Consider the following 7,551-nt stretch of genomic DNA (forward strand, 5'->3'; position numbering starts at 1 on the left):
CCTTGTTCTGTCTCCTACCCCTTAGACAGTCTTACAGCCTGGCCAGACCTAGCTCATCCTTGTGACCCATCTTTGTCGCAATGACCCCAGCAAACCCAGAAGAGTGACCAGAATTAGTACCATTTTGCAAAAGGAGTCCCTTTTACCACTTTTCCTGTACTGGGGGTTGAACCCAGGGCTTTGTACTGAGCCACATTAAGGAATATGAGGCTGCATAAGCCTCTTCCCTTCTCTGAGGTTCTGTTCTTCTGATTAAACTATCAGGGGCAGGAGTACGAGAACACCAGTCTTGGTGTCCCATGATCTTACACTGGATTCAGGACACCAGGTACATCTGCATGCACTCAGGGTAGACATCACTAGCTGCTTGGAGCATTCCAAGCCCTGAGCTGGGGGAGGGGCTTGGAATCCTTCTATAACGCACCTGCCAGCCACTGCCAATCGAACCAGAGTTGGCAGTTGAGAATAAACTGACTTTCATTCCTGGCCAGTGCCCTGGTGGAGTGAAGAGATGAGCGGCACGGGAGGACACAGTTGAGGTGACGGGCTTGTGGTGGGTTGGAGGAAGAGGTGCAGGGCAGCAGCGGGAATGTCAGGGGACACAAAGACATACCTGCCATGTCTTTTCTGTCACACCAGCCCCTCTCCTCGGGGAGGAGACGCACCCCCCATGGCTTCACTGCGCAGTCTTTAGATCCATCCTAGCAGAGAAGTGAAGGGGAGGGGAGGCTCAGAATTGCACCAGGAGCCATGTTTGTTTCTTTTTACCACTGATCTTTTAATCCTCATATCACCCTGCTAGTGAACCATGGTTGGCTGCACGGTCAGGGTGAGGAATCAGACCCAGAGCTCCTTGGCCGTGAGAAATCATAAAACAATCACAGTTGGTGTGGGTTGGACTCCAGCTTCACTCCTCGGGGAAGTCATTTAGTCTGAGCCTCAGTGTGCTTGCCTGTAGAGCGGGGATCAGAGAAACACCCACCTCACTGTAAAGGGCTTGGTGCAGACTGAGATTGGGAATGCTATCCAGGGCTTATTAAGAGGCCCGCAGACTATTTAGTGGGCTGCTGGCACAGGTGTCTTCTTCACCTCGCTATTCCCAGCCCCTCCAAGTATTCCCTGCTCACACTGAGTGCTCACTGCATGCTTTGGAACAGAACCAAACCACTGTACATCGCTGACTCCTCACAACAGTCCTATGTGGCTCTCATTCCGATTCCACAGGAGAAATTGAGGCTCAGTGAGATGAGGAGACCAGCACAGTTTAGGGTGGGAAGGGACAGCCACTCTCCACCCAAGCAGTGCCTGGACCCAGGCTCTCCCCGTTCACTTGTCTTTCTGGGAGGCTTCCCTTGCCCCATTTTCTTAACATGCTCCAGCTTTACCCACTCCTTGGTCTGTGAACAGAGGGTATGGAGCAGAAGCAAAAGTAGATGGAACTGATGGAGGAAGAGACAAACCCACAACTACATTCGGGGACCTCGACTTGCTTTTCTCAGCATTGACCGAGCTAAAAGAGAGAAAACTAAGAAGGACGCAGAATTGCTAAATGACATCATGAACCAACAGGCTGTGATTGACATTAAAGGAATGCTCGAGCCAGCAGCAGAGAATTCGACTCTTTCAGGTGCCCAAAGAACATGGGCCAAACAGACCATACTCTGGGTGAAAAAGTCAACCCTAACAAATCTAAAAGATTTAAAATTTTCTAATTATCATGCAGTGAAGCTAGACAAATAATAGCAGAGAGCCTGAAAAGTCCAACATGCTTCTGTATAACCCATGCACCAAAGAGGATATACCTCCAGGAAAGAAAATGGAAGCACAATGTGGCAATTTTATTTTGAGATGCAGCTAACATGGTGCCAAGAGGAAATTTTATAGCCCTAAGATGCCTACATTAACAAAAAACAAGCAAGAAAGTTCTCAATACCTGAAGCCCCTACATCAAGAAGCAAAACAAGAAAAGCAAAGTAAACCCAAAGAAATAAAGGACATAACAAAGATAAAAGTAGAAATCAATGAAATAAAAATAGAGAAAAATCAAAGAAAAAAGATTCTTCAAAATAATAGCTTCCTATCAAGACTGATAAAAAAAGAGAAAATACAGATTATCAAATCAGAAATGAAATATTACATCAATCACTACAGATCTGGCAGACATTAATTAGAAAAAGAAGGGAATGCCACAATTTTATAAACATAAATTTGCCAGTTTAAGAGAAAAGGATCAATTCCTTGAAGGCCAAACACTCATTTTAAATGAAATGAAAAATCTTGACAATCTAATAACTATTTTTAAAAATTGAATTTGTAGTTTACAACCTTCTGAAAAATCTCCAGCCCCAAATGATTTCATTGGAGAATTCTACTAAACATTTAGAAAAGATTGAAAAACCACTCTGCCTAATCGTTTCAAGGAAATGAGAAGAGAGCACTTCCCATTGCATCTTATGAAGCCAGTGTGACTCTGACTCCAGAGGTAAGCAAGAATAACACAAAAAGAGAGCAACAAACAAATACCTCTCACAAACATAAGGAAACACAATAAGAAATAACAAAATATTAGCAAGTAGAAGTCAGCAACCTATAAAAAGAATTATATGGCATGCTGTGAGGGATTTTCAATGGGAATGCAAGGTTGGTTCAATTTTTGAAAAGCAACTAGTGGAATCTATCATAACAGGGTTACAGAAGGAAAGCAGCACCAATGACCATCAACACAATTGACCATTGGCCACAATGTGTCCAAACCAGGGGATGTGATTCAGCCTTGCAAAGGCAGGAATTTCTGTTTCATGACACACCATGGAGGAGCCTTGAAGATAATGACACTAAGTAAAATAAGCCAGACATAAAAGGCCAAATATTGTGTGTTCCACTTACATGAGCTATCTGGAGTAGACAAATAGTGGAATGATAACCAAGACATGGGCAAGTGGGAAAGGGCAAAGCGGAATCACTGTCTACTGGGGACAGAGTTTCGTGGTGTCTCTGAGAGGGACAGTGACTGCACAGCAGTGTGAATGCTCTTAATGCTGCCAAGCTATACACTTGGCAATGGCTAAAGCAGTAAACTGCACAATGTCACACGTCATACAATTTTGTGGGCACACAAAATTGGAAGAGTGTAAATAAGAAAAACCAGGCGATCACATCAATTGGTGTAGAACAGTCAACTGACAGCATTCAAGACAGAAACATACAAGTCAGAAACTTGCAGCAAATTAGGGACAGAGAGGAGCATCCCCAACATGATCACGAGTGTGTGTCAAACCGAACAGCTCTTATCTCACCAGTGAAGAGTTTATTGCTTCCTCCAAGATCTGGAACAAGACTAGGACCTACACTCTCTCGACAGGAGGGTACCAGTAGCCTGCCCTTCCTAAGCCCATAGGATGAATGAAGTTGTCAGGCTGTCCTCTGTCCCAGAAGCTTGTACCCTCAGACACCCTAGCTCTGGCTAGGGACTACAAATAGGGTTCCCTGATTTTATGATCTTCCCTAAGTTATATTAGGAGAAACTGAATCATTTCTGAGTCTGGGACCTTTGTAAGTTACAGTGACTAGTGACACACCTGCCCTACATAAATCTTCATGCATACAACACAGAGGCCAACAGCCGTTAGTGACATCCAGCAGTAAACTGAGGCCCAGAGAGAGTGAGTGTCTGGCCCAAGACACACAACCTGGCAGGGGCACAGGTGAACCATTTTTTCAACAAAGCCAGATTTCTGGTCAGTGATACAAAGATACAGCCAAAATCTCTTTCATATAAGCAGTTGCTTCTCTCCCTACCATTGGACTGAACCCACGGATGTAGGCTCTATGAGGCTATGACCTGTGTGGGGCCTCGCGAGGCCTGTGACTGCTCCTGGGCATAGCCATGAGGGTGTTCAGCCTCTGCCGGTGGGGAGGTTTGGTTCCAGTGGCCTAAGGGGCTCACTGCCCCTGATTCCTCCCATCCCAGTGTTGCCCCTGATTTTGGCTGACAGCACACCACAGGCTGGGTTCGGACCGGCACTGCCACTGTGAAAGTGGGTTGCACAAGTCATCTTGTCACATCTGTGCCCCACGTCCCTAGAGGCACTGCCAAGTCACTCTGTCCCCACGCAGCCTGCATGTGCTTCCTGAGTTGGGCTGGCTTGGATGGCAGGGATGTGCCTGTGACACTAGCATAGCAGAGCCCAGGGAGGGAGCTGACAGCCATCAGCCATGGTCAGGACTGAGGGCTTGGACCTCGCTGCCAGTATCCGGTCCTGGTTCTGTCATCTCCTAACTATGGGACCACAGGCAAGTTTCCTAGCAGAGTTGCACCTCTGCTCAAATCTTTATTAAGAACAGAGCAGTGGCACCCAAGAAGGGCTAGGGGGCTTCTTTCCTGGGTCCTTGGATCAAGTGGAATCTCCCACAAACACTGTCTGGTGTGAGCCGGAAGTCAGAGATGCCCCCTGCCAGGGACTCTGGTCAGGGAGGGAGAGGTCGCCGCCCCCGCTTACTGAATTCCTTGGCTGGAATTCAGAGCTGAGTCAGCTCAGTGGATTTTGCAGAGCTCTGTAGGACCAAGGTGGGCGGATGCCATCAGGCCATGGGCTCCTGGCTTTTAGAAGAGCCATAGCCCTGAAGAAGTGTAGAGACTGTTGCCAAACAATCTCAGCAACACAAGCGCCACTCACCGGCCCTATTCAGTGCCTAGGACATCCGGGTCCTCGAGTCATGCACCAACCTACAATCCAACTCCCTGCTCTCCTGGAGCTCACCTGTGTGGACCTGGGAAAACAATAAAAGAACAGTACAGGGAGCAGCTGTTTTCATTTCATTGGATAAACACTATTCAATGGAATGAGTAAAAAAAATTTTTTTAATGCATGAAATATTATAATAAGAAGCTGCTCTGTGCCAGGTGCTGGTACTGGGTCAGATTACAAAGAGTCTTCTGTGCTTAGCTAAGGAGGAGATTAGACTTCATCTTTGACTCTGTGGACACAGGGATGGGGCAAGATGTCATGAGCATTACCGGGAGTTGGTAGGAGGCTTCATAGAGATGTTTGTCCTGGGTCTTGACAAAGTCCAAGGGCACTGTGTTGGCTGAGTTGGCCCAGAAGTCAAGAGGTTTGACATTTGTCTCTGGGTGTGTCACCCACTGGAAACAGGGGAAATAACTTCCTCTCTGCCCAGACCTGGGAGCAGCCCGAGAGGAGGGGTGTGCAGGGGTTCTGCAGTGCGGCACTATGACTCCTCCTCCTGCCTGTCCACCTGTCTGTGTGGCCTATCAGAAGTTGCTGGGGCTCTCAGTCTGGGAAGCCTCCCAGGCCCTGAGCCAGAAGCTGAGAGTCACCCAGGATTTGGGGATGAGGCCCTCAGAGCTGATGGCCTTGGGCAGCACCTGGTACTAGGGAAGACCTCAAGGAAGCCTTGTGTGTGGTGAGTCCTATGTGGACTTTGCATACAGAATGGTCTTAAGCTCAGGTTCTGCCAGCTATGAGTCATGAAGCCACAAAGGCACCTGTCCTGGGTCAGCTGAGCCCCCTCCAATGGGAGGGCACTGAATGTGGCTCGTGGTACATCGCAGGTCTCCTCGGTTCTCAGTTTTCTTCATTGCATTTTTTCTCCGCTTTCTTTCTCACTTCCTTTCCTCAAAAAGTGCTTGGTGGAAGAGCAGAGCTGTGGAAAGACTTCCTAAGACCGAATTTGACTCCCAAGAAGCCCCCGACCAGGGTGAGCATTCCCACTGGCTGAGAAATGAAATGACCAGAGGGGCTGGGTGAACTGCAGGTGTGGGATCTGGCAGGAAGCAGGTCTGGCGGCCCGGCTGGAGAACATTTCAATGCTCTCTCAATGTCCAGAGAGAGGAAGTTGCATGGCCCAAGCAGGGAGCAGAAGGCTGGGGCGGTGTGGCCAGGCCCAGTGAACGGGGTGTGTGAACCCCCAGCTGTGCACACTGGCCTCGTGCCTCGGTCAGCAGTGAGGGGAGCCCTAACCTGGTGGCCAGGACATCAGGACAGCGATCGCTCCAGCAGAGTGCGCTGAGGGTCTCAGAGCAGAAACAGCGTGGCCAGCCGTCCCAGACAGGGTGGGCGGAGCTGGGCAGCAGAAACACGTGGCCTCCAGATCTCTGGCCGCTTTGGGCAGGGTGACTGTCATCAGCTCTGGGCCATCTTCCCCAGGGGAGGGGCACACAGGCCAGATGGGAAGTGGCTTAGGGTCAGGCCACCCCCCAATGACAGCTGTGTCATGGCCAGGGGCTCCAGTCTGGGGAGGGGACTTTGGAGAGTAGCCCTTGGTGTTTAGGTTGTGGTGCAGAAGTGTGGGTGGGACCTAGAACACCAGCCCTTTGGCTGACCGAGAGGGACAGGAGAAGGCAGCAGAAGAAAAGGGAATAGGAGGGCCAGGAGGAAGGAGAGTCAAGGCAAACAGCAAGGGACATGAGAGGGCCCACCTCGCAGGCTGGCCCTGAAGTCTCACCCATTAGCATTTCCCTCGCCGTTGCAGGCCTCACCTTCCCTCCAGCCAGTGGTGGGCAGGGCCAGCGCTGCCTCTGGGCTCCTTGCTTGCTCTGAGCGAGTGGCCCTGCTTGCAGCCACGCCGGCGTTGGCACGGTGACAGTAGCCAAGTGTGCAAACTTGTGCCATTGTCCCCAGGCCAGGGGGAGCCATGGAGACTGGCTAATATGACACAGGAAAATGTTTGCTGATGGCAATTCTATGGGCTTTGTCCACCTCTTTCTCCATCATGACGACTCGATTTAAGTCCCTAACTGTTTGATTACAAATGCAAGGGGCCGTGCAACGCCAACCTTTTGTCCGGCCACGCTGAATGGGCAATTCAGGCTTTGTGCAGCTCAATTGAGGAAGCAAACATAAAGACAAGATTCCTGAGAGCTCCAGCTCCCTTCCCATGGATATGCCAGCACCCTGTTAGCAAGTCCTTCCCGGCTACCTTTCGCCACACCAGTGCACCTCCCGACCTCACAGGCCCTCCAAGCGCCCGGTCCCTGGGGGATGCTGGAGCAAGAGTGGTGGACAGAGGGGGAGAGAGAGAAGCCAGAGACAGGGAGAGAGCCACTCAACGCTCAAGGACAGCAGGGAAAGCAGCCCGCCCTGGCTTACCAGGTCCGATTGTCTGTCTGCACTGGAGCATGGCAGCTGTAGGCCGGGAGTCTTTCGGGGGAGGTGTGCAAGCTGGTCTGCACTGGGCCAGCTCCTCCTCAGTCCGGGAGATTTTACACTCATGCACACACACATGTGCCAGCACGCGCGGATACACACACGCACACACGCACACACACACGCACACGTACGCACGCACGCATGCACCATCCCCTGGAGAAACCAGAGAACCGAGGTCAAGGGGAGGAGGGGCACGGAGGCCCAAGAGAGTGGGACTGAAGGGTAGAAATTTACCGGGAAATGATTGCATTTGCGAGCTGTCTTTTTTGTGATGGTCCCCATGGTGACAATTTGTGACGGCAAAGAATGTGGGAACGGGGCGCCGCAGCCTGATTGGGATGCTTTGTATCTGGAGAGGAGCTCCTGATTGGCCTGAGGGCCC

General features: G+C 50.4%; 1 protein-coding gene across 1 annotated transcript in view; it reads left to right on the forward strand.

Annotated features, from left to right (window-relative positions):
- The first annotated feature begins 530 nt into the window (after positions 1-530).
- Fam181a (family with sequence similarity 181 member A) overlaps positions 531-7,551 on the forward strand; it is a 9,371-nt gene continuing 2,350 nt past the window's right edge. Inside the window, exons 1-2 of the mRNA XM_010609201.1 lie at positions 531-539; positions 5,645-5,718. The gene's annotated coding sequence lies outside the window, so the exon portion shown is untranslated. The remainder of the gene's footprint in view (positions 540-5,644; positions 5,719-7,551) is intronic.

This window comes from Fukomys damarensis, unplaced genomic scaffold (assembly GCF_012274545.1).
Source record: "Fukomys damarensis isolate Sample0158 unplaced genomic scaffold, DMR_v1.0_HiC HiC_scaffold_21, whole genome shotgun sequence".
NCBI classification, from domain to species: Eukaryota; Metazoa; Chordata; class Mammalia; order Rodentia; family Bathyergidae; genus Fukomys; species Fukomys damarensis.